Source organism: Chlorocebus sabaeus, chromosome X (genome assembly GCF_047675955.1).
Source record: "Chlorocebus sabaeus isolate Y175 chromosome X, mChlSab1.0.hap1, whole genome shotgun sequence".
Lineage (NCBI taxonomy): Eukaryota > Metazoa > Chordata > Mammalia > Primates > Cercopithecidae > Chlorocebus > Chlorocebus sabaeus.
In genome coordinates this window covers 50,590,280-50,618,264 of record NC_132933.1, presented here as the reverse complement: position 1 = coordinate 50,618,264, position 27,985 = coordinate 50,590,280, and the positions used below count along the sequence as shown (strand labels likewise).

At 41.3% G+C, this 27,985-nt stretch overlaps 1 protein-coding gene across 8 annotated transcripts in view; it reads left to right on the top strand.

Annotated features, from left to right (window-relative positions):
* LOC103232380 (ras-related protein Rab-40A-like) overlaps positions 1–27,985 on the top strand; it is a 186,544-nt gene that overhangs the window by 8,905 nt on the left and 149,654 nt on the right. For all 8 annotated transcript variants that reach the window (XR_012091932.1, XR_012091927.1, XR_012091929.1 and 5 more), the window contains exon 2: positions 11,720–11,895. The gene's annotated coding sequence lies outside the window, so the exon portion shown is untranslated. The remainder of the gene's footprint in view (positions 1–11,719; positions 11,896–27,985) is intronic.

Here is a 27,985-nt window from a genome sequence, read left to right as displayed (position 1 = left end):
ATTATTATTATTTTTTTTAGAGACAAGGTCTGGCTATGTTGCCCAGGCTTGTCTCAAACTACTAGCCTCAAGCAGATTCTCCTACCTCAGCATCTCAAAGCGCTGGGATGACAAGCATCAGCCACCACACCCAGTTTGGAGTTACCTTTTTGGGTGACGCAATTCAACCCAATACAGTGATATAGGAGGTTGCAAAATTACATGTAATGTGAGATGTTATTTTCTGTGTATAAATACAAATACATGCATGCATAAGTATACAAATACCTGCATAAGAAAACTTCTGGAAGAATATAATGCAGATGCAAACATTAACAGGTTTGATCTTTGAGTGTCATGTTTGTGGTAAATACAATAGCACAAACAAAAAGTAATTAGGGGATGATTTCCTTCCTCGCTTCCATCATCCTAAGGTATCTCATCCTACAAAAAAAAGGGCACCAAAGCTTATCCATTGTAGAAATATGTATGTGTTTCTTTTCCTGCTGCCTCAAATCTGTATGATCTCTATGAGATGTTCATATTTAAGTCATATATGTTGTTAGAGGGAGAATACAAGAGAGGCTAAACATATATTTATTTTAAACATTATAGGACTTTCTATAGATTTTCTCTTTTCTCCTCACAAGAGCTGTGTGAGGTATTTAATATGCCTGTATTGCGGATGACAGAGATCAGACATGATGAAGGGGAATTTAGTACTCCAGGTTCATATACATCTACTTAGAGGCATGTGTGTGTGCGTGTGTTTGTGTGTGTAATACACAAAATATGTTCATATACCTATATTCTTTTGCAAAATTTAAATAATATTAAATATATTTTTTTCTTGCAACTTGCCCTTTGCATTCAGCATGATAGCTCAGAATATTAATTTCCATTTCTTAAGTTATGGTAATTTGGCATACTTTCAAAGTTTCATAAGTATGTATGTTGTTTCATGTGAATTACCTGTTGGTAGCATTTGTCTATTTCTTCATTCATGAGTCGTGTTCATTCCATATTAAGAATATTAATTAGAATATTAAAGAGTCAAAGTAACCACTAGAAAAAAAAGTAATAGCCTTTCTAAATACCAATTAAAAAGTAAGACCAGTGGAAACAGACAATAGTGAAAGTCCTAGTCAAATTACATATAGAATGTATTTGTATGTGTAAACATTGTAACAGAACTGAACCCAAACATACAAATATACTGATTATATCAAAAAATATAACTGGGGCTGGGCACGGTGGCTAACACCTGTAATCCTAGCACTTTGGGAGGCCGAGGCCAACAGATCACCTGAGGTCAGGAGTTCAAGACCAGCCTGGCCAACATGGTGAAACCCTGTCTCTACTAAAAAATACAAAAACTAGCTGGGCACCTGTAATCCCAGCTATTAGGGAGGCTGAGGCAGGAAAATCACTTGAACCTGGACAGCAGAGGTTGCAGTGAGCCGAGACCATGCCAGTGCACTCCAGCCTGGGCAACACAGTGAGACTCCATCTCAAAAAATATATATATGTGTGTGTATGTGTGTGTGTATATATATATGTGTGTGTATTTATATATATATAAATGGGCATAACTTACCTATCAAAAGAAAAAGATTTTCATATTGCCAATTGAAGCAAAGTTCAAAAATGTTTTTTCAATAGATACACCTCAAAACCATTCAGATAGGTCAAATTTTAAATTAAGTAAATATACACCAAGCAATTGCAATTTTTTTAAAAAAAGCCTGTATTACAATCTTGATATTTAAGAGGGTAGATTTGACACCAGAATGGTTTAAAAGAGTCTACTTGGTAATGCTAAAGAATAAAATTTACAAGGAAGTTGTGTTATTAATATTTATGCACTCAGGCCAGGTGTGGTGGCTCATGCCTGTAGTCCCAGCACTTTGGGAGGCCGAGGCAGGCGGATCACGAGGTCAGGAGATCAAGACCATCCTGGTTAACACAGTGAAACCCTATCTCTACTGAAAAAAAAAAAAAATTAGCCAGGCATGGTGGTGGGCGCCTGTAGTCCTGGCTACTTGGGAGGTTGAGGCAGGAGAATGGCGTGAACCTGGGAGATGGAGCTTGCAGTGAGCCGAGATTGTGTCACTGCACTCCAGCCTGGGCGACAGAGCGAGACTCCATCTCAAAATAAATAAATAAATAAATAATATTTATGCACTCAACTGCACAACAAAAATATTCGTAGTTCAAAAAATAAAGGAGCTGCAAGGAGAAATAGGAAGAAGCATGCTAATGATCAATTATTTAAACACAATTTCCTTAACCAAAGAATGATAAAGTTGCCAAAAAGTTTGCTGAGTATACAGAAGACCTAAACAACATAATGCAGTGGGTAGACAGATATGCTGAATTCGGAAGCCTGATATTAGACAATATATCTACTTTACATGAACATTCATGAAAATTGGCTCTTTCAGAAGCTGTTAAACAAATCTTAGAAATAAATGGAAAATACGGAAGAAAACTGCAGAATTTGATGAGAATAATGACGAAGAAAATGCAAAGCCAGGCGCGGTGGCTCACGCCTGTAATCCCAGCACTTTGGGAGGCCGAGGTGGGCAGATCTCAGGAGATTGAGACCATCCTGGCCAACATGGTGAAACCCCGTCTCTATTTAAAAATACAAAAATTAGCTGGGTGTGGTGGAGCGCACTGTAGTCCCGTGCACCTGTAGTCTCAGCTACTCCGGAGGCTGAGGCAGGAGAGTCACTTGAACACGGGAGGTGGAGGTTGCAGTGAGCCGAGATGGCGCCACTGCACTCCAGCCTGGGCGACAAGAGCAAAACTCCGTCAAAAAAAAAGAAAAAAGAAAATAGAAGGAAAAGAAAGGGCAAATATAGAACATTAAAAATAACAAGTGGGAAATAGTTATCAAAACATGGAGAGTTTCAAGATTCTTCAGTGAATAATTTGCACAACTCTATTCAATTACATTTAAAAACAGATGAAATGGATAAATTTCTAGAAAATTACAGCTTACCCTAGTTGACTCCATTAGAGACCAAAAGTCTAAACAGACCTAGACAGATCAACTATGTAGAAGAAATAGAGAAAATAGTTCAAGACCTCTCCCATAAAAAAGCACAAGACTAGATACTTCGACAGGAGAATTCTACTAAACCTTTAATGGAAAGATGTACAAGTATATAACTGAACCCAAAACCTAACAAAGGTTTCATCAAAAATGGCCAGACATGGTGGCTCACGCCTGTAATCCCAGCACGTTGAGAGGCCAAGGCAGAAGATCACTTGAGGCCAGGAGTTCAAGACCAACCTGGGCAACACAGCAAGACCTCATCTCTACAAAAAATTTAAAAATTAACCAGGCATGGTGGTGCACACCTGTAGTCTCAGCTACTCAGAAGGCTGAGGTGGGAGGATCACCTGAGCCCAGGAATTTCAGGCTGTAGTGAGCTATGATTGCAGTACTGCACTCCAGCCTGGGTGACAGAGTGAGACACCATCTCAAAAAAAAAAAAAAGAAAGAAAAAAGAAAAAAAAAAGATTTCACCAAAAATTAAAATTACAGATCAATCACAAAGAATATGAAGGGAGTTTCTTAACTATCAGCAAACACAGTCCTACAGCACATACACAAATTGTCCTCCAGATCACAGCATTGTAGAGCTTATTCCAAGAATGCAAACGTGTTTCAATATCATTAAATCCAATAATATGATCTATTGTATCAATAAAGCAAAAAAGAAAAAATACATGATCACCTCTATAGATACAGAAAAGGTTTTGATAATATCCCAACATCCATTCATGTTTAAAAGAACTCAAGAAAATGGGAGTTGGTGGATTTTTTTTGGTGGATACTTTCCTTTTTTTATTTTAATTTAATTAAGTTAATTAATTAATTTTTTTTGAGACAAAGTCTCTCTCTGTTGCCCAAGCTGGAGTGCAGTGATGTGATCTCAGCTCACTACAACCTTTGCCTCCCAGGTTCAAGCAATTCTCCTGCCTCAGCCTCCTGGGTAGCTGGGATTACAGGCATGCACCACCACGCCTGGCTAATTTTTGTACTTTTAGTACAGACAGGGTTTCGCCATGTTGGCTAAGCTGGTCTCAAACTCCTTACCTCAGGAGTGATCTGCCACCCTCAGCCTCCCAAAGTGCTAGGATTACAGGTGTGAGCCACCACACCTGGCCTGATTTTTATTTTTTAGAGACAAGGTCTTGCTATGTTGCCCATGCTGGCCTCAAATTTCTAAGTTCAAGGAATCTTCCCACCTCAGCCTCCTGTGTAACTGGTACAATAGACATGCACCACCACACTGGGCTTTGTGGATACTTTCTTTTTTCTTTCTTTTTTTTTTTTTTTTTGGAGACAGAGTCTTACATTGTCACCCAGGCTGGAGTGCAGTAGCGTGATCTCGGCTCACTGTAAGCTCTGCTTCCCAGGCTCACGTCATTCTCCTGCCTCAGCCTCCCCAGTAGCTGGGACTACAGGCACCCACCACCACACCCAGCTAATTTTTTGTATTTTTTACTAGAGACAGGTTTCACCATGTTAGCCAGGATGGTCTTGATCTCCTGACCTCGTGATCTGCCTGCCTCGGCCTCCCAAAGTGCTGGGATTACAGGCATGAGCCACTGGGCCTGGCCTGGTGGATACTTTCTTAACATGATCATACACACAGACAAACTTGCACACACAATCCCCTGGGGCAAAAAGCCAGCATATTACTTATTGGAGAAACACTAGAGGCTTTCCTGCTAATACAAAACCAAGACATGATGCCCACTTATCTCCTCTCATATTTGACATTGTGTGGCAGGTATTATCCAACACAATTAGCAAGAGTAAGCAATTAGAAATAAAGGAAGGGGTAAAATTCTTTTTATTTGCTGATGTGATGGTTATACATTGGATAATCCAAAGAAACAATAGAAAAATTAAACAAAAAGAGAATTTAGCAAAGTAGCAGATTATACTATCAACATCAAAAATCAATAACTTTCAATATACAAACAAAAATTCAAACATATAATGAAAGAGAAGAAAATTATTAGCATAAACTTAAGAAGTAATGTCCAATACTTAAAACAGAAACTTAGACTCAAACAAGTAGGACACATGATATTCTTGAGTAAGGAGATTCAATACAATTGAAATGTTAATTTCCCCATATTAATTTATTAATTAAACATGATTCCAATAAAAATACCATTAGCTCTTTTTGTGGACTTAGACATGTTGATTATCAAAGTTATTTGACAGACTAAACAGCAAGACTAGGCCGGGCACGGTGGCTCACGCCTGTAATCCCAGCACTTTGGGAGGCCGAGGCGGGCAGATCATGAGGTCAGGAGATCGAGATCATACTGGCTAACACGGTGAAACCCCGTCTCTACTAAAAATACAAAAATTAGCCGGGCGTGTTGGTGGGTGCCTGTAGTCCCAGCTACTTGGGAGGGTGAAGCAGGAGAATGGCGTGAACCCAGGAGGCGGAGCTTGCAGTGAGCCGAGATTGCCGCACTGCACTCCAGCCTGGGCGACAGAGCAAGACTCAGTCAAAAAATAATAATAATAATAATACAAATTTTAAAAAAATAAAAAAATAAAAGCAAGACCAGTCAGATAAACCCTGAAAAAGAAGAGTGAAGGAAGGGGGTTACAGCTGGTCCTACCAGATACTAAGACATAAAATAAAGTATATACAATATGAGTGTGGTACTGACTCATGAATGGACAAAAAACCTAATGAAACAAAAGAGAAAATACTGATATAGATCTAATCATATTTGGAAATTTAATATGTGATTAAGGCAGCATTTCAAATCATTAGAGATATAATTGATTATTTAAATGGTAATATTGTGATAAATAGATAACCATGTGTTTAAAAAGCTAAAAATGGGCTGGGCATAGTGGCTTATGCCTGTAATCCCAGCACTTTGGGAGGCCAAGGTAGGGGGATTGCTTGAGGCTAGGAGTTCAAAACCAGCTTGGTTAACATAGTGAGAATCCCATCTCTATAACAAAATTTAAAAATTAGTTGGCTCTGGTGGTGTGTAACTGTAGTCTCAACTGCTCAAGAGTCTGAGGGGAAAGATCGCTTGCGCCGAGGATTTCGAGGCTGCAGTAAGCCATGATCGCACCACTGCACTCCAGCCTGGATGACAGAGCAAGACTGTCTCGCTCTGCCAAAACAGAAAAGTAAAAATGAACTCATTCCTCCATCTTAAATCAAGATAAATTCTAGATTGTTCAGATTTAAATGTAAAAATGAAGCCATCTAAGTATTAGAAGAAAAACAGTGAATTCCTCTATAATCTGGAAGTAGGGAAAACTTTTAAAGTATGATTAAAAATCCAATGGCATTAGGTGGCAGGACACAAAATGAACCCCAGGCCTGAGTGCCCTCATACACTGTGCTTTTTCCTCTGTGGAACCTGCAAGACAGTTGGGAGGGAAATTGGTGTTGTGCTCCTATTTCTGACTAACGGTTTAATCATCTTCCCAATCTGAGTCTCTACCATGCTTCACTTCCAGTGGTCTTGTGCTATGAAAGCTACATGTAAGTGCCTACAAGATCTTGCAAGTAATAATGGAGCTCTGTAGGCCAATCTGATACACATCAAACAATTTCAAGGGAAGATTCAAGGCAGCACACTTGGAAATGCTTAACAGTTTTCTGCATCAGTCTACTCATCTCTTGCTAGACCATGGGGTCTTTTCTTTTTTTGTGAGATTGTTCATACAAAATTGGGTGCATTCAGGGTGGTATGGCTGTAGACTTTTCTGAGATTATTCAGAGATTTCCCCCAGGGGCCAACTGAAGCTCTGAAGAGTACCTTCTTCAGAGGGAAGTAAAAACCACTGCTCAGTAAGAGTAGCTCTCTACCCTCAGGAGGCCAAGTATAAATGACACAGGAGGTAAGGACCCTCACTGTCTCTTACATGGCAGGGGCCCTATATTGGTTTGATGGAAATTTGGATCAAGGCTGGCTAATATGATGCTGGTCTGGGACTGCCACACAGGAATGGCTGGTGTCTTCAGAGAAAAACCCTTGATATGTTTTCACATACAGTTGGTAAAATTTGAACTGGAACACAGGCCTGTTGACTCCCAGTCCTATGCTCTTCCTTCCGTGCTGTTACCCTCATACTGAGTAAAGTTCCTGTCTACTCCTCACTTCTGCACCAGAGTCAGTTCACTCACTTGTGTGCCAATCTCACGAGGGCCATGCTTTTCCGTGGCTCAGCACTGGAAACAATCATCCCAATCAGAGAATAGCAATTGTCAAAACTTTCTGGGTATTATTATATTGTCAATAAACATGAAAAGATATTTGAAAGAGGGCACACCCTTTAAGCCTGCAATCATTCCTCTAGTAGTGTTTCCTAAGGAAGTGGTTAACCATGTGCACATAGACTTAGACATAGAATGGCTGTCCTTACAGATTGCTCACTTCAGTTCTCTGGCATGGGATGAGTTTCGAGGAAGAGAAAGGTGTAAGGGGAAAAGGAATCAGGGACAGGGAAGAGGGAAACAGCTTCACATACTCATATTCTCTGTTGTCACAACTCTACGGTTCTACCAAGGATTTTGATCATAGGCAAAGAGGGAGATCCACTACTACTCAATGATTCCCACAGTCCATAAGATATTACCCACCCACAAGCAGTCTCAAGTTCTCCATAGCCCTCATCTATCTTTCTTCTCATCGGCGGACAATGGTTCTATTTCCATGACTCAAACCCTAGAGGCTCTTATAATACTCCAATGCTCTCTGACAATGGTTTACGATAGGGATGAAAATTGAGACTACAGTAAATCCTCAGTTTTTGTCCATAGGTTCTTGGAAATGGCAACTTCAAGTGAAACGATGTATAATGAAACTCCTTTTACCACAAGTTAATTGATATAAACAAAAGTTAAGTTTTTGCTTTTATAACAATCTGTTTATAAAAGCATCACCAAATGTTTAAGTAAAGATCAAAACACTTCTAATATTAAACACTGAAATAAATGTGAGCTATACCTACTGATATGGTTTGGATCCATGTCCTTGCCCAAATCGCGTGTCCAACTGCAATCCTCAATGTTGGAGGTGGGACCTGTTGGGAAGTTATTGGATCATGGGGGCAAATTTCCCCCTTGGTGCTATTCTAGTGGTAGTGAGTGAGTTCTCTTAAGATCTGGTCATTTAAGTGTGCAGTACCTCCTCCGTTCCCATTGGTCCTGCTCCTGCAACGTAAGACGCCTGCTCCTGCTTTACCTTCCACCACGAGTAAAAGCTTCCTGAAGCCTCCCCAGAAGCAGATGCCATCTTGCTTCCTGTATAGCCTGCAGAACTGTGAGCCACTGAAACCTCTTTTCTTTGTAAATCACCCAGTCTCAAGTATTTCTTTATAGCAGTGTGAGAACTAATACATCTGCATTTAAGAAAGATTAATAAGAACAAGATAATTATCTACCCAGTTATTCCAGTTCAGGGTCACCGGTTGCTAAAACCTATCTTCAAAGTTCAGGGTGCAAGGCAGGAACCAGCTCTGGACATGATATCATTGCATCACAGGGTGCACATACACACACCCACGTTCACTCACACTGGGACCATTTAGACACGCCAGTTCACCTAACCTGCAGATCTTTGTGATGTGAGAGGAAACTGGACTACCCAGAGAAAACCTAAGCAAACATGGGGAGAATGTGCAAACTTCACACAGATATCAGCCCCGGCCAGAAATCCAGTTTTTCCCCTGTTCAGTGTTAAAATAAAACATTGGGAACAAAATGACAACATTTCAGGACCCGCTATATTTCAGAACTGTAGGTTGGTCTACTGGAATTGTAGTACACACAGGGCTGTGTGTTTCCAACATTTTCCAGCCTGTGGAAACCTGTTGAACCCTATCCTGACAACCACTGTTTCCCTATGGTCCCCAGAGTCTCCAATGGGAGCAACAAGAATAAGAAATATGCCACTCATAATGTTTTTAAATTTTCAACATTATAATTTAAAACTACTACAGCTCACTATTAAAAACAAAAAAAAGCAATGGCTTGGGAAGCCTCAAATATCAGTACCAAAAAAGATTAGGGCAACTAGGGCCCTGGTGGCTTTGTGTCCGGAATTGGTGGGTTCTTGGTCTTGCTGACCTCAAGAATGAAGCCGCAGACCCTCACGGTGAGTGTTAAGTTCTTAAAGATAGTGTGTCTGGAGTTTGTTCCTTCAGATATTCAGATGTGTCTGCAGTTTCTTCCTTCTGGTGGGCTCATGGTCTCACTGACTTCAGGAGTGAAGCTGCTGCAGAACTTCGCGGGGAGTGTTACAGCTCTTAAAGGTGGTTGTTTGTTCTACCGGGTGGGTTCGTGGTCTGGCTGGCTTCAAGAGTGAAACTGCAGACCTTTGCAGTTAGTGTTATAGCTCATAAAGATGGCATGGACCCAGAGTGAAAAGCAGCAAGATTTATTGTAAAGAGTGAAAGAACAAAGCTTCCACAGTCTGGAAGGGGACCCCAGCAGGTTTCCACTGCTGGCTCAGGCACCCTGCTTTTATTCCCTTATCTGGCCCCATCCACATCCTGCTGATTGTTCCATTTTACAGACAGCTGATTGGTCTGTTTTACAGAGAGCTGATTGGTCTGTTTTGATAGGGTGCTGATTGGTGTGTTTACAAACCTTTAGCTAGACACAGAGTGCTAGACAGAAAAGTTCTCCAGGTCCCCACTAGATTAGCTAGATACAGAGCACTCATTGGTGCATTTACAAACCTTGAGCTAGACATGGAGTGCTGATTGGTGTGTTTACAATCCTCTAACTAGACATAAAAGTTCTCCAAGTCCCCACCCTACTCAGGAGCCCAGCTGGTTTTGCCTAGTGGTTGCCACGTGGGGCTTCCGATGGAGCTGCCTCTCATTCCCGGCTATGTGCCCGCCCTCCTCAGCCCTTGGGCGGTGGAAGGTACCTGGGGCCAGGGAGCAGGGGGTGGCACCCGTCGGGGAGGCTCTGGTGAGCTGCAGCCCACTGGGGGGAAGGGCCGGGGAGGGCATGGCGAGCTGCAAGTCTGGAACCCTGCCCCTGGGAGGCGGCTGAGGCCTAGGGAGAATTTGTGCAGGGCACAGGCGGGCTGGCAGTACTGGGGGACCCGGTGCACCCTCCACAGCTGCTGGCCCAGGTGCCAAACCCCTCACTGCCCAGGGCGACGGCGCAGGCCAGCCGCTCCAAGTGTGGAGCCTGCAGAGCCCGCGCCCACCAGGAACTTGTGCTGGCCCCAGAGCACCGCTCACAGCCCCAGTTTCCACCTGCAGCGCCTCTCCCTCCATACCTCACAAGCAGAGGAGCTGGCTCCGGCCTCAGCCAGCCCAGAGAGGGGCTCCCACAGTGCAGTGGTGGGCTGAAGGGCTCCTTAAGCACAGCCAGAGTGGACCCCGAGGCCAAGGAGGTGCTGAGAGCAAGGGTTGCTAGCACGTTGTCACCTCTCAGCTTCAGGGTGCAGTAGTAAAAGCTTGAGAGAAATTCCGGGTCAGCCCGGAATTTGATCAGCCATTCAAAGTTGTTTCCCTGATTTATTTAACCTCTCCTAATTTCTATACTCTGAAATAAACTATGGGACAGGCACAGTGGCTCACTCCTGTAATCCCAGCACTTTGGGAGGCCGAGGTGGGTGGATCACTTGAGGTCAGGAGTTTGAGACCAGCTTAGCCAACATAGTGAAACCCTGTCTCTACTAAAAATACAAAAATTAGCCGGGTGTGGTGGCAGGTGCCTGTAATTCCTGCTACTTGGGAGGCTGAGGCAGAAGGATCTCTTGAACCTGGGAGGCAGAGGTTGCAGTGAGCCGAAATCACACCACTAAACTCCAGCCTAGGCGACAGAGTGAGACTCCGTCTCAAAACAACAACAAAACAGTCAATTCACATAGTGCTCAAACCAAGGTCTCCTGGTCCTAGGGGGATGATTTCACTTCTCCCGCTATTATCATCATCAACAACAGGATTATTTGGTGAGCATCTATGCGGGAATATAAAATGACTAGTCCCTAAGTCTTGGTAGGAGAGGTCACTGGGTATATAAAACATTTCTCAATCTTCTTTCAGTATCACCTCCCTTAGGGTGGTTTTTAGATATATTTTCCTTATCAACTACTTTCTGCCCAGATAATGAAATTTTATTACCACAGACGAAATGTTAACTTGTTATGTACTATGGACCTTTGTGGTACCAAAAATCATTCCAAAGTCTATCATCCCTCTGTCCTCAAAAATCTATTTTCAGCCCCTTACTGGTAATATCACCCCTCTTGGGAACACAAAATAATGTTATGAAAGCTAAAGCTGGAACCACATTCCTGCCCCTTATTTGATGTGTGACACTGGAATCCTTTTCAGCCTCTGTCGGCCTGCCCTTGCTTATCTGTGAAAGGGAACTCATGATGCCTTTCTTAGAAAAACTGTTCTGTGGGGATAAATGAGAAATACCACACAGAGTATATGGCACCTAGTAGGATTTCAACAAATGGTCATCCAGGCCCACCTTTCTTCTCCCTGCCAGAGAAGTGATGACTGTTATCTAAACCAAGCAGCATAACTGCTACAGAAACCATCTGAAAGTGGAGCAGGAAGATGGAGCATGTGCTCACACTTACATTATACATGAAGCTTTGGGGCCATTTCTGTGTTGCAGGATGGTTTGTTAAGGCATTGGGGTGAGGTGAGAAGATTTGTCATTTTCTTCCCCATTCTTTGGTCTTCTAGATAGATATTGGAAAAGCAGTTTCCCATTGAGTCTCAAATGAAGAGAGAGTGCAGATTAAGAAGAGGCAGGAGTCACAAGCCCTTGACCCTCATACCAGACACATTACTGCTTACAGGACCTTGTGCTGGGATTTCATCTGCACCATCAGCTTCTTCAAAGAGAGAGACGTTGTTGAGTGAGTACACATAAGGGCACAATCCTAGCAACATAAAAAACTACAGGTGTTTAAGTCCTAGAAGGTCATTCTTTATAAAAGGAGACCATGTGTTGTCCTTTGAGGAGAGTAAGAGTTACATCCCCACTCCTGATCATTACTAGATGCCTCTGCAAAATTGATTTTCTATCAGTGAGTCTTAGTTGGTCATCTGTAAACTAGAAATAATGATGCCTTCCTCAAAGACTTGTGAGAGAATTATGCAAAATATGTAATTGTACATTTTTGGCTATAAATGTTTGTGCTATCATAGAGTAAGTGCCCCTTTGCACCTTCTTCCCCTCTGAAAATAGTGTTTCTGAGATTTCTCTAATAACGTGACTTTGGGACTGTTTAGATATTATGAATCCTGACCATTTTTGTACCATTGCCCAGGCTGCTTGATTCTATCCCTGGCTCCATGAGTTTGTGTGGTGAGCAAACTCTTTGCCATCCAGCTCTGTGCTTAGGAGCAGGTGCATTGTAGTCATATACATCCATGAAGAGAGCATAATCGTACCTCACTAGTAGGGTTGTCATGAGAATTAATTTCAGTCACTAAAGTCAAGAACATGGAGCTGGACCCTATAAACAATGTGCTCCATCAATATTAGTTGCCTTTTCTCTCTGGATCAGAAAACTAATGTGGCTCCTAACCTGACCCCTCAGGTAGGCCTCCTTCACTTGCATGTACATGAGAATTAGCTTGGAGAGCCTTTTCTAAACCTTTAGCAGAAACTCACTTGTTGTTGGAAATAGGACTTATATATTAAAGTCCATTCAAGTGATTAAGCCATAGTAATATGGGCCTCAGAAAGTAGATATTCCATTTGACATCTGAAGTGTTATGTGAAAGCTCATTTCCCCTTCATTCCGTCTGTGCCAGGTATGACCAGCTTTTGCCTTTACTGCCACTCTGATCACTCATTTCCTTAGTCCTGCCCATTGAAAGAGCTCTCTCAGATAATTGTTAACTCAGAGATTCACAGCTCTTGTTCCTCTGTGGTGTCTCCTGTTTCAAGAGCCCAACATGAAAATATGGCATGCTTCTATGATGTTAACCTGCTGATAAAATGAGAGGATACAAAATAGCTTATTATCTGAAAATAGAATGCTGATTTTTATCCCTGACCCCAAACGTCATGAATGAGATGACGAAATGGCAAGTGACTGATGATGCTCTATTCTTCACAAGATGCCATCAGCTGGAGATGGAAGCCCCAGGAACCAGTGTGGGTTCCTGGGGCTGTCTCTACTTCCTTCACTCCCTGAATTATTTTCTGTGGACTAAGATTTGTACTCTGTTTATGGCTCTGATGGTGTTGGTGTGTGCTTTCTGGGAAATACGAGTGGGGAGGAATGCTAGGAAGGTGTCAGCTGCTAGAGAAGCCCTGAGAGGAGGGGATCCTGATTTAAGAGAGGATTGAAAACCATGGCCCTAAGTCAGGTTAGTCCGGCATGCACATGATGTCTAATAATAAGGGGGGTGGCACACTTACCCTCCTAAGAGGCACCTGAATTTCCTGTGAGGGGATGTCCCTGCCATGTTTGTGTGCCTTGGAAACTGACTTCTGACACTGTAAGGACAGCATTAGTGTTGTCCTCAGAAGGCTAGGTGGTAGGGTGAGGGTGGGGGAAGATTGAATCCTCAGAGCAACTTTAAAGACCCTACTGACAGAGACAGAACAGCCTACTTCAGCTGAGAGGACGGCAGGAGAGATAACTAGGTGGGCAACAGGTGTCTCTTAAAGCAGGAACCATACAGTGGTACATGAGGATCATCAACTCTGGCTAAGTGAGATGCTGGCCTGAGATGTTAGAGCACTTTTACATGCTTTCATGAGCTGGAGGTAGAGCACAGCCCTGCTGATTCTCAGCTTTGTGCTTTCATGAATTACTGCAAGCTGCCTTTTCAAAGGAAAGGCAGACTTGGTTCTCACCATCTTGGAGACACAGTTTCTTCATCTCAAAAAAGGGAACTGACACCACTCCTTTTATAGGGCGGTCCTGAAGACAGACTGCTATCCTGTGTGTGCAGAAAACAAACTGCAAATATAACCCTATTCACGTTAATGAGACAGACCCTGGGGTCATTGGAAAATGGAAGGCTCAGCCAATGGTGCCATTTGCTCAGAGCACAGAGTGCTTGCACACAGGGCTAGAAAATGTAGGCTGGGTCCATGGTAGGAGGTGTCTCTGGCAGGGAGAGAAGGTGGGTTGGTTTTGAGGATGTTTTGAAGATATGATTATCTTTATCCACTTTCTTAATAGTGCCAGCATTAACTGGTAGTGCTCTTCCTTCCAGAGACTGTATTTGTCTCTGAGCCACTGTTGCTATGCAACAGCCTCCTCTGAGCTCAGAGCATGATTCAGCAATACTGGTCTGAGCTGCTACATCCAGAGTCCTGGAGATGAGATGACAGAGAGGAAGTGGGAGAAGGTCTGGGAAGTCTGTACAGGAGTGGAGTCTTGGGGTCTTGAATGGCCTGCTGTCTGGGAGGGTCCATCTCTGGAGTGAAGACATGTCAGCCAACACTGATGAGAGACAGAGCGAGTAAAGGAGATGGATCAATGAACAAAATATATGGAGTGAACATAAAATGAAGCTTATGCTTAGCCTTTTAATATACATAGGAATTTTCCAAAAAGAATTGGCAACATATTCTCCAAACTGTTTCACGAATGACTCTAAAGAATAACATCTGTTTGGTCATCTAAAAAATTAGGGGCTTTAATTTTTAAGAAAGGAAAACCAAAATGATGATAGATCCCCTTTGCCCATAATTGCAGCTCTAGAATTCTCAGGTGGTGACTCAGCAAGAGTGGTAGGAGGGAGTAGGGACCTAGGCTTGATGGTTATCAGCCAGAGCTTCTGGAATTTTCCACACATTATCAGTAATCTTATGTATTCATCACTATCTGGGATCTCTAAGCCCCAAGATAGGAAGCCCAGTCCCTCTCTGAGATGGAGAGAAAGCTGTACCTGGGAGTGTGTGTTTGGCGTGATAGAGTTTGAGCCCTAAATACACACACACATACAATGTTGTGTTTCAGCCATAGACACACACACACATACAAGTACACCCACACCTACTATGTCTAGGCATTTATTTCAAACTGCTTCTTCTCCCATGAGCAATATGTTTTTTACATGTTCCAAAAACAGTAGGTGTATGTGTACGTGTTTTTGTCAAACCATGTACAATTTAATCTTAATATTATTACCTCAGTGGTTTTCTTGATTATAACATTTCAAAAAGTAAAGATAAGTATTTATAAAATGAAATATATATATGGGGAGAGAGAGAGAGGAAAGAGAAAGTGATAGAAATGATCACTACAGTGAAGCACATTAACATATCCATCTATTCACATAGCTATCATTTTTTTTGTGAATGCACTTGAAACCTACTCTCTTACCAAATTTACAGTGTACACTATATTACTATTAACTATAGGCATCATGCTGTACATTAGATTGCTAGGCTTATTTATCCTTCATAGCTTCAATTTTATACTTTGGAACAACATCTCTCCTGTTTCCCCCTTCCCCACTCCTGGTAATGACAGCTGTATGCTTCTATGAGCTTGACTATTTTAGATTCTACATGTAAGTGAAATCATGCGTAATTCTTATTTCTATGTCTAGCTTATTTTACTTAGCATAATGTCCCCCAGCTTCATTCACGCTATCACAAATAGTAGGGTCTCCTTTTTAAAGGCCAAAATAATATTCCATTGTGTGTGTGTGTGATTATATATATACACACACACATATACATATGTAATAATCATGTAATATATAATATATAAACCACACATGTATATATACATATATGTATATATAATCACACATATACATACATACATATATGTATATATTTATAATACAATATTCCATTGTGTATACAAAGTCCTTGATATAAAATGGGGTGGTGTTTCCATATAACCTATGCACATCCTCCCATATACTTTAAATCATCTCTAGATTAGTTATGATACCTAATACAATGTAAGTGCTATATAAATAGTTGTTATACTAAATTGGTTTTAAAATTTGTATTTTATTATTGTATTGTTTTTATTTTCTTTTCAGAATATTTTCAGTCCGAGGTTGGATGCATTCATGTATGCAGCATCCACAGATACGAAAGGCCAACTGTACTTATTTAATTTTCACCACAACCTATGAGAAGGATCTATTGTTGCCTGACTTTAGACATAAGGAAACTGAGGTACAGCGAAGACAGAGTTAGCAAGTGCCAAGGCTTAGATTTGAACACAGGCTGTGTGGCTCCCGAGTAAATTCATCTATCCAGCATGTGCTGCTGCCTCTCAAATGATAAGAAAAATCTTACTTTTTGGGCGGTGGCTCACACCTGTAATCCCAGCTACAGGGATCACCTGGTGATCTCAGTGATAGATAACACCAGGTAAGCAAAGTGTGGAGTTTGCCTGATGGTTGCTTCTGGACTGTTTGGTATGTTAATATACTTACAGGAAGCAGTGGCTTATGCCTGTAATCCCAGCACCTTGGGAGGCTGAGGAGGGCAGATCACTTGAGGTCAGGAGTTCGAGACCAGCCTGGCCAACATGGCAAAACCCTGTCTCTACTAAAAATACAAAAAGTAGCCGGGCATGGTAACGCACACCTGTAATCCCAGCTGCTACTCAGGATGCTGAGGCAGGAGAATTGCTTGAACCTGAGAGGCGGAGGTTGCAGTGAGCCAAGATTGCACCACTGCATTCCAGCCTGGGCAACAGAGCGAGACTCCATCTAAAAAAATAGGAAAAGAAAAACTTACTTTTTCATCAGGGCACAGCACAATAAAACAGTGGGTTAAATTGTGTCCCCTCTGATTGGAAATGTGTATATTAAAGCATTTCCATTTGTCCTTGACCCTAAATCTACCTCGCATTTATAGATTTATCTCTTACCTCATCAGTGTAGGTTAGGTTGGGGTGTTCAGTGTAGAGGAGTCCCTCCCAGAAAGCAGAATGGTTATCCTTCATTACCCCAACTTGTACAGGCTTTCCAGACCTTTGCCCACCCCTCTTAGTCTCCAGGACACTGTGAATACAGCAGCCCAGACCCCACTCCGCTGCCTCTCTCTGTCAGTCACCTCCTGCTGGCCCTGCCCCACATTATGCCTTCTAGCCGGTGACTATCAAGGGGCAGTAGAGCTACCTGGTGTTCCATCATATAGATGCCCCAGAGTATGTTGTTGTTGTTGTTGTTGTTTTACAGTCCTCTTTTGCACTTTTAAGTTTTTTTCAGGCAGAATTTGAATCATTTGAATGATTTCATAAAGGTTCATAAGCTAGGTTTTTAGGGAGGTAGTGTATTTTTTGGTGTTTGCATACACTTCTTTGCAGAGAAGTTTGATAATGGAGGTGCATTGGTGCCACCTTGTAACAGAAGCCTGAACTGCAGCCTGAACTAGTGTAAGCTGGAAGGTGAAAGGGAGGGACTGTGGCCCAAACTTATAAGATAGAACTTTCTGGAAGTCTGGGTGTAAAAGGTGGCATACACAAGCAAAAAAGATACTGAGGGCCTCTAAGCAGGAAGTACAGGTTTTTAGTATGTTAAAGAGAAAGAGGTATGTGAGAGGAACTAAAAGATCATTTTAACGTTTATGCGTTGAGATTTGTGGTTAAATAGCTGGAAGCCTATATAAGCAAAAATGGGATCAGACCATTTATGATTTCTGTAACCTACTTTTACTGTTATTGTGATTACCTTTCTGTATAAATATATTTTTATGATAACATTTGAAATAACTACAACAAAATTTTAGTGTCATTTTTTTTTAATGACCTGGGTATCATCTCATCATGTGGATGCCCTAAAATTTATTTAATTGGTATCCTAATTACAAAAATTTAGTTCCCTTACTATTTTTTTTCTATTACAAACAATAATATACTTAACCCTATGCTCATGTAGACGCAAATATCTTTGTGAGCATTTATTTATAAGTTCCTGAAAATGTCATTTCAAAACCCTTTGAACTATAATATTCTTCAAAATACTATTACTCATTTATATTCCTTATATCACAGTATGAAAATACCTGTTTTTCCACACATTAAAAATAATGTGAATCATTAATCTTGTCTGCAAGATATCATTTTTTCATCATTATTTTTATTATAATTTGTTTTTGCTACCTTCTAGAATTCTATCCTATGGATGTAATATTATCAGTTTTACAACTCTGTGTTATTCAGAGTGTTCTGATAGCTCCTATTACTGACATTCTGTGGATTAAACCTTTTCAGAGTCTTTGCACCACAAAAGAGCACAGTTCTGGGCACAGTTCCTGTAGCTGTTTGTACTGGTGAACAGAATGTGTTCCTCCTAGGAGAATTCTGGTATTGTGATAACAGAACATGATTGTCATATGAGAGAGAGTCTGTGTGCTGACAATTACGTTTCCCTCTTCCTTCTGCCCCTTTATGGCCTTATGTTCCATTTGGTCTCTAAATTCAGGCTCTGCAGTGAAGGAAGGGAATTGTCAGGATGACAGGCCTTAACACTGGATCCTCATCAACATCTTCCACTATGTCCTGAAGATAAACTTCTAAAAGAGAATTGTTGGTGCAAAAGGTGTACACCTATGTAACCCTTTGCAAGGTATTGCCGTACTGACACCCATAAAGGTAGTTCCATATAGGCTCCCCAGGTGGAGTCATGTGGCTACAGAGGAATGAAGAAACTGGTAATGTTGACATCTAGTCACACAAGGCAGGTGCTGGACTTTGTCATGGATCAACTCTCAAGCCACTACCATAATTGGAGGATGTGGAAGTGATCAGAAGTTATCAAATCTTGCACACAAGCAAAACCCAAGGTAGCATGAGGGGAAAGGGGACAGTCACTGCTTGGAGGAACACAGGAAAGAGTCAGCAGATTGGGATATAGCAACAGTTGTATACATTCATGTTTATATGAAGCAGGTACATCAAATCAATATCAGAAGACCAGATCATTATCATATTTTTAACAGCTTTCTTGCAGCTAAACCTACAGACAATATAATTTACACATTTAAAGGTTATAATTTGATGAATTTTATTAAATGTATAGAGTTGTTCACCCATACCATAATTTTTAGACATTTTCATCACTCCAAAAAGTCTCATCATGCTTGAATGCAATTAATCCTTGCTTCCACCCCAGGCCTTAAACCACAGATATGCTTGGTGTCTCTGTGGATTTCTTTACTCCAGAAATTTCATGTAAATGCAATTATATAATATTTGGTCTTTTGCATATATCTTCTTCCACTTCACATATATTTTGAAGGTTCATCTATATTATGGCATATCCATACTTCATTCCTTTTATTGGCAAAGAATAATCATAATATATCACATTTTAGACACATTTAACAATTAATGGACATTTGGGTGGTTTCCAGTTTGGGGCTATTGCAAATAAGGTTGCTATGTACATTTGTATACAAGTTTTTATGTAGACAAATGTGTTGATCGTGGGTGTGTACCTAGGAATGGAATTGCTGGGTCATATGATAACTCTATCCATGTGAGGAACTGCCAGGCAATTTTCATGACTGATTGTCTGGAGGAGCACAGACTTAGTTTTTCTTGTGATTAGACTAGTGTTATAGGTTCTGAGAAAGAATACCACAGAGTTGAAGTGCCCTTCTTGTCACATCATATCTGGGTTTACATAGTGCCCACATGAAGTCACTGGCGATAATGTTTCATCACTTGGTTAAAGTGGTGTCTGTCAAGTTTCTAATAACTATTTTTTCATTCCCTACTCTGTTCTTTAGAAGGAAGTCATGAAATCAGCCCTGCCCTCAGCAAGTGGGGTGCAGAATTAAGCTTGACCTCAGGGAGAGCAGACAGCTACATATTTCACTTAGAATTATTTGAAAAAGACAGTTTTCCTCCTCTCATTTCTTTATTAATTTAAACTTTTGTTTATATTGGTATGGATTCATGTATACCTATGTTAAATGCTGGGATATTTTATTAAACAAATGCATCACAATAGAAACTCCAACATCTTGGTATCTGTAGTGCAGACTGGAACATGAGTGCCGGGGAGACTAGAGCACTCAGGTTCCTGGCAGCCTCAGGGCACAAAGCTTTTTTTTTTTTTTTTTAATTAATTAATTAATTTATTATTATTATTATACTTTAAGTTCTAGGGTACATGTGCATAACGTGCAGGTTTGTTACATATGTATACTTGTGCCATGTTGGTGTGCTGCGCCCATCAACTCGTCAGCACCCATCAACTCGTCATTTATATCAGGTATAACTCCCAATGCAATCCCTCCCCCCTCCCCCCTCCCCGTGATAGGCCCCGGTGTGTGATGTTCCCCTTCCCGAGTCCAAGTGATCTCATTGTTCAGTTCCCACCTATGAGTGAGAAGATGCGGTGTTTGGTTTTCTGTTCTTGCAATAGTTTGCTGAGAATGATGGTTTCCAGCTGCATCCATGTCCCTACAAAGGACACAAACTCATCCTTTTTTATGGCTGCATAGTATTCCATGGTGTATATATGCCACATTTTCTTAATCCAGTCTGTCACTGATGGACATTTGGGTTGATTCCAAGTCTTTGCTCTTGTGAATAGTGCCGCAGTAAACATACGTGTGAATGAAACTCCAGGTTCTATTACTGAGCAGGCATTAACAACATAGTTCCCCTGATTTACTTAACCTCTCCTAACTTCCTATAACCTGACCTAAACTATGGATTTCACAATAGGTTACTTGGATGAAGGTTAAGGTTAAAGGATATACAACTTAGAGTACGATATGATTACAGTTTTAATATTAGTTTTAAAAACATTAATATCGTCTCTCCCAGAAGAAATACCTGTTGTCTGACTGAGCCCCTGTCTGCCATCTTAAAAGACAGTTCACATGGTTCCCATTCGAAGGTCTCTTGGCCCTAGGGGCAGGATTTCACTTCCATCATCATTATCCTCATCATCACCAAGAGGAGTTGTTGAGTGAGCATCCATGAAGGAGTGTAAAATGACTAATCCCTAAGCCTTGGTGGCTCATCATTCACAGAAGTCCCCGAGTACATGCAATGTTTCTTAACTTTCTTTCATTATTATGATCCAAAGGAGGCTTTTTAGACATTCATTTTTTTCCTCATTAGCTCCTTCCTGCCTAGAACATGAAATTTTAATAGCACCGATATAGTGTAAACTGTTCGTGTGCTGTGTGGTTCATTGTAGTGCCACAAACCATTGTAACGTCTACCATCTTCCTACCCTCCAGAATCAATTTTCAGCCCCTTGGGGACAATATCTCCTCTGTTGAGAATGCATGGATATTGTGATGATGGTAAAAGCTGTAACTTCATCCCTGTCCCTTACTTGATGTATGACACTGGAATCCTTTCTTAGCCTCTGTCAGCCTGTTGTTGGTCATCTGTAAAAGGAACTCACAATGTCTTGCTCACAGAACTGTTCTGTGGGGTAAATTGGAAATCCTGTACAGAGCAGATGGCACCTAGTAGGACTTCAACAAATGTTTGTCCTGGCCCACCTTTTCTTTTCCTCTCAGAGAAATGATGACTGTCACCTAATCCAAACAGCATAACTGCCACAAAGACCACCAGGAAATGGAGCAGGAAGAAGTAGAACATGATGAATGAAGCACCAGGGCCATTTCTGTGTTGCAGGAGAACTTTGCTGAAGGATTGAGGGAGACTGAAGAAGCTCATTGAACCATTTTCTTTAATTCCTTGTCATTTTCTGCTGCCTTGTTTGATCTTCTAGATTGATATTGGAAAAACAGTTTCCCATTGAGTCTCAAATGAAAAGAGAGTGCAGATGAAGAGGAGGTAGGAGTCACAAGCCCTTGACCCTCTTACTAGACCCATTACCACCTACAGTACCTTGCAGTGGGATTTCATCTGCACCATCAGCTTCTTCAAAGAGAGAGAGGTTGTTGAGTGAGTACACATAAGGGAACAATCCTAGCAACATAAAAAACTACAAGTGTTAAAGTCCTAGATGGTCATCATCTCTAAAACGAGACCAGGTGTTGTCCTTTGAGGAGACTAAGAGTTGCATCCCCACTCCTGATCATTACTAGATGCCTCTGCAAAATTGATTTTCCATCAGTGAGTCTGAGTTGGTCATCTGTAAACTAGAAATAATGATGCCTTCCTCACAGACTTCTTATGAGAGAATTGCACACGGCATACAATTGTTTCCATACTTTTAGCTAAGTTAGTGCTGTTATCCAGCTTTTCATTCTCTAAAGATAATGTTTCTGAGATTTCTCTAATAAGATGACCTTGGGATTGTTTTGATATGACTAGACATGTTGTGACCATGCTTGTATACCTTTTCTGGTGCAACACACATGCTTCTCTCTATAGTCCGTGATTAAGAGAGTAGCAGCTGATGGGGGCCTCATTTTGTTTTCTCATAGATGTTGCCGAATGTCTCTGCAAAGAGGTTGTACCAATTTGTTCTTCCCCATTAGTGTGTGAAGTTCTTTTCACCTACATTTTCCATTTAAATGGAATGTAGTATAAACACACACTATCAGTCATCAGGGTTTATTTCTAAACTCAGTAATTATTCTATGATATATTCTGAGGCATAAATGTAAACTATGTCATTTATTTAAAAACGTGATAGAAAAAAAAAGGAATCTAACATTATAACACCAGGATATCAGATCAGCAAATACTTAAAAAGTCTTGTGAAACTTATCATTTGTTCAGATCTCTAAAGCAGGTGCTCTCTTATAGTTGGTTGGGATACATATTAATAAAAAGATTATACAGTTCAATTAGACAGTATAGCAATGTTAAATTTTCATGCTTTTTGAGGAAACAATTACACTTTTGGGAATTTAGCCTCCTGATATAGCAGGAAGAGCTCTGGCAGTCATCACTCATCTGTCCACATGACTCAGGAAGCTGCCCATTTTCCTAGCTGACTCAGAGCCTTCAAGTCCCCTCTTCCTGAGGCATTGTTTTACAGTGTAGGTTCTACTATTATTTAGGATAGTGAGGCCAAGGGATCAGGATACAACTGCCATTAAGGAGATAGTTTGTTACTCGAAATTTCCAAGAGGAGGCACTCTCCATTCCACATAAGTCCACTCAGAGTCCACCAATTTAGGCGGGAGGTAAACGCGGCAAAAGCCTTTATTGTGGTTTTCTGTGGTAAATGACAGACAAGGCAGGGTAATTAGGCTTAGGACTGACTACTCAGAATAATTTCAGCAGGTTCTGTGGTGCAGAGGCTGTCCTAAGTTGTCTGGAATTGTTACCGGAAAGAGGTCCTGATCCAGACCCCAAGAGAAGGTTCTTGGATCTCACTCAGGAAAGAATCTGGGGCAAGTCCATAGAGTAAAGTGAAAGCAAGTTTATTAAGAAAGTAAAAGAATAAAAGAATGGCTACTCCATAGGCAGAGCAGCTCCGAGGGCTGCTGGTTGCCCATTTTTATGGGTATTTCTTGATTATATGCTAAACACTGGAGTGGATTATTCATGAGTTTTCCAGAAAGGTGTGGGCAGTTCCCAGAACTGAAGGTTTCTCCTCATTTCAGACCATATAGGGTAACTTCCTGATGTTGTCATAGCATTTGTAAACTATCATGGTGCTGGTGGGAGTGTCTTTTAGCATGCTAATGCATTATAACTAGCACATAATGAGCAGTGTGGACGACCAGAGGTCACTTTCATAGCCATTTTGGTTTTGTTGGGTTTTAGCTGGCTTTTTTACTGCAACGTGTTTTATCAGCAAGGTCTTCATGACCTCCTATCTCATCCTGTGACTAAGAATGCCTTGACCTTCTGGGAATACAGCCCAGTAGGTCTCAGTCTTATTTTACTTAGCCCCTATTCAAAATAGAGTTTCTCTGGTTCAAATGCCTCTGACAGAATCAGGCTCTGATATGATTAGGGGAGGGTACTATTGGCCTGGAATGTAAGAGCCCAGTAGAGGAAGTGTGAGTGTGTATGTGTAGTTGCTCTGGATTAATTAGTTTGAATATAAAATGTGTGCTCCTTAGGTGAGTTTTTTGTTAGAACTGGGAATTAGCTAACCCTGGAAGGAGCAGCCCCTCCCCAGTTAGCAAGGCCTCAGATGCCAGAGCATCAAGCATACAAGAAATAGGAAAAAAATGCCACCACTGTTATCTATCCTTTGATCCAAACAGAAAAATCTGCCTCACGCTGGATACCCACTCCAGGTGGACCATCCAGGAGCCACTCCAAGCTTTGATATGGAGCAGTTCTCAGGTTCCTACTCCTAGAGCGACCTGTAGACCTCTGACGTCATTCCTGTCTGGGAGAAATCTCTCTTCCTCTCCCTTCTCTGTGTCCTCAGAGGTCCTCCCTTTCCTACAAGATAATAAGCAGCCCAATCCTTTCTTTAAGTTTTCATAAAAGATGGAAGAAATACTGGCTTCACATGTGAAGCTTCTGCTTCTAGCTCTGCCACAAACCATTCCTGAAGCAAGGGGAAGGGTCACCAAACTTGGATCCTTTCTGGAAATGCCACCAGCACCCCAGGGTGCCCACATTGACAGATTCTATTCCTGGCTCTAGCAGTAGGCCTGGTGAGCAATGTCTTTGCCATCCTTCTCTGGTAAGGAATATGTGCTTTGTAGTCACATCCATCTGTGGAGAGAGAATAGCAATACCTCACTAGCAGGGCTGTTGTGTGGGTTAATTCCAACTACTAACGTGAAGAATGTAGCACTAGGCTTGGCTAAAAATCGGCTTCGTAAATATTAGCTGTCTTTCCTCTTTGGGGCCAAAAGTTCATATGACTCCTAACCTGCCCCCTCACCCAAGCTTCCTTAACCAAATTGCAGGTCAGAATCACTTTGGGATCCCTTTCTAAACCCTCACCTGAAACTCTTTTGTTGGTGAAATAGGACTTCTGTATTGAAGGCCATTCAAGTTATGAAGTTGTAATAATGTGGGCCTCAAAAAATATATACACCAATTTGGCACCAACATGTATCCAAGTGTTCATTGCCCCTTTATTCCACAAACACCAGGTGTTACCAGGTTTTGTCTTTTTTTTTTTTTTTTTTTTTTTGACAATCTGATCTGCTTGTTTTTGCCAGACCTTTCCCATTGGAAGAATCCTGTCAGATGGTCATTAAACTTACGGATTCACAGGGTCACCCCTTAGACTTTCCAGATTTAAAACAAAACAAAACAAAACAAAACAGTATGACTAGTTGAATTTGAACTTCAGATAAACAAAATTATATACACTAAAACATTCAGATTTACCTAGATGTACTGTGTTTTATCTTTCTATGCTTCCCACGGAAGACTCTGTATTAAACCAAGGTGCTCTACACAGTAGCCTCCGCTGAGCTGCCAGCAGATGCCAGCATCAGTCATCCATGTCAGTGAGCTTTTTTGGAAGTCCCAGGATGCATTTGTCTGTATTCAGATGATTGCAGTCCCTGGTGATAGATACCACATTGAGCAGAAATCATCCAGCGGAGCCTAGTGAACACACAAAATCCTGAGAGATAATAAATGGCTATTGTTTGGGACGTTTTGTTAAGTAGAAATGAATATCCAAAACATGTGGATTTGGTGAACTTTCCCTCTTTTTCTCTAATCTATTATACTGGAATTTGTAGAGATTCTGTTAGCCTTAAAGCCTTGGTAGGACTTTGTTATAAATTTTGCCATAATCTGCATATGAGTTTATGTGTGGGTATTGAATTATGAACATTTCCTCAATTCCTTCTTGAAGTGATTTTTCAAGGGAAAATTTCACAATATATGATTTTCAACCCGCTCTTGGAATTTAGAACCTAATTCAAATCTCCCTCCATAAAAGGAGCTTCCACTGCAATTACTCATTTTAAGGAATTCAGAGGCTGTTACTACATGCTACTCCCAAGCCATATGGAAAATCATATCTTCAGCAGGTTGCTTGATGAATATGCTATTGAGACAAGGGATATCTACCACTTGTGAACTGTTTTTCAAAGAAGGTGTCCTGAGATACTTTCTCCTGCTACAGGGATAGCCCTTGGCAAGGAGATTACTTTCCTTGGGTACACTTAGTCAGGGCTCCTCAGGAGACAGCACGTGGTTAACTGTTCATTGCACTCCTTGACCTTTGTGACTGTCCCAGTGCAGCACTGCTGGATGGACTAATCTGTCCAGTTCTGGGGTTCATTCATAGAAAGCCCATGTGACAGTAAATCTAAGTCATATTGTCCAATATCACTTTTATGAGGAATAAGGTCAATGTATTATGCTTATTAGTTTTTTGTGATTTTTTTTTTAGTTGGTTTAGAGTTCAGACAAAGAGCAGAAAGGTATTTTGGGGGCTTCTTAAACACGAAAGCATTGTAAAGCAAGACCGTAGAAAGAGTTGAGGAGCCAGTGAGGCACAGAAAGGGGAGTAAAGCTGTAGGCCTGTTGTAAGACCCATCACTGAGGACAGAGCAGAATGATTGCCCAGAAGGGCAGCTTACTATTTAGAATTTTGAAGGGAGAGGACCTGGGTTGAACAACCCATTTCTCCTTTCAGATTTACCAATCAGTTAAGTCATTCCTGTGATAGAGAAGGAGTGAGGGAGTGTATAGAGAGGCTACATCTTTGTTTGTTTGTTTGTTTTTCATGGATGTCTCTTCACATGGAAAAAGTATCAAAAATGTAAGATAAAAATTTTCCAGGGTAACCCAATGTATTATTGAATTGACTAGATGTCTGCCTACTAAATGATTATATTATTATAGGCCTGCTTCCATGAAATAAATGTGAGATTCCTTAAATGACATTTTATGGTATTTTAGATCATTTAGATCATTTTAATCATAAATATGATTATAGATAGTCTCTAGTTTTCCGCCACAGATGACTAACCACTTAGCATGATGTGTGAGTTTTGCAAGTTCACTCTCAGAGGGCTAGTTCATCACCAAGAGCCCTGGGGTACCTCCTGGGTCTCTGGATACTGGTGATACTCCTCTACTGTCACTTTTAAACAAATAAAATTTTTGACCACAGGGACCTGCTTTCTTCTACCAAACTGGGCAGAGTTCCCCCAATTGCCTGGGTCCCAGCCTAGTTCCTCTAGTGAGTATGCTTTTGCAAGTGGTGGTCTAAAGTGTGAAGGTATTTTGCTTTCAGCTATAGGCAAAGGAACTATGCAAAGGCTTGTGAGATATAGAGGACAAGTCAATGCATCACAGTTGCCATGGAAACCTGAAGTTATTATGGGGCTTCTGCATCTTTTAATAGAGCAGAAGACCTAGAAGAATATGGCTATGAGAGCAAGGTCCTACCTTCAGGTGTCTGGGACTCAGCTGAGGGTGTGGGTGCCCCATGGTGGGGGCTGAACTGCCCTGGGATGAATGAGAGAGATATGGGGCTCTTTCTCACCCCAGTGAGTGTTGCGTATTGCTCCAGGGTGTCCTGTAGCTACTTTCCACATAAAGGCCAGATGTGGGAGGATGAGACTGATAATGACTCTCTTTGACCTCAGCTTCCTCCTCTGTAAAATGGGGATAAGAATGCTCACATACGGCCGGGCGCGGTGGCTCACGCCTGTAATCCCAGCACTTTGGGAGGCCGAGGCGGGAGGATCACAAGGTCAGGAGATCGAGACCATCCTGGCTAACACAGTGAAACTCCGTCTCTACTAAAAATACAAAAAAATTAGCCAGGTGTGGTGGCGGGTGCCTGTAGTCCCAGCTACTCGGGAGGCTGAGGCAGGAGAATGGTGTGAATCCAGGAGGCGGAGCTTGTAGTGAGCTGAGGTCGTGCCACTGCCCTCCAACCTGGGCAACAAAGCAAGACTCTGTCTAAAAAAAAAAAAAAAAAAAAAAAAAAAAAAAAAAGGCTCACATACAGGATTGCTGCAACCAGGATTGTAATAACACAAATGCAAGCCCATAGCCCTGTGGTTATTGCAGAATCAGGAATGCCTGTGTGAGTTGAGGTCACTTCTCATTCTTTTTCAATTTTGTTGTTAGAAGATAGATGAAGAAAGGAGAAGAAAAAGGTCCTAGTGAGAAACCCACTGATGACCCTTCTAATTGTTATGATCACTGCCCAATTGTA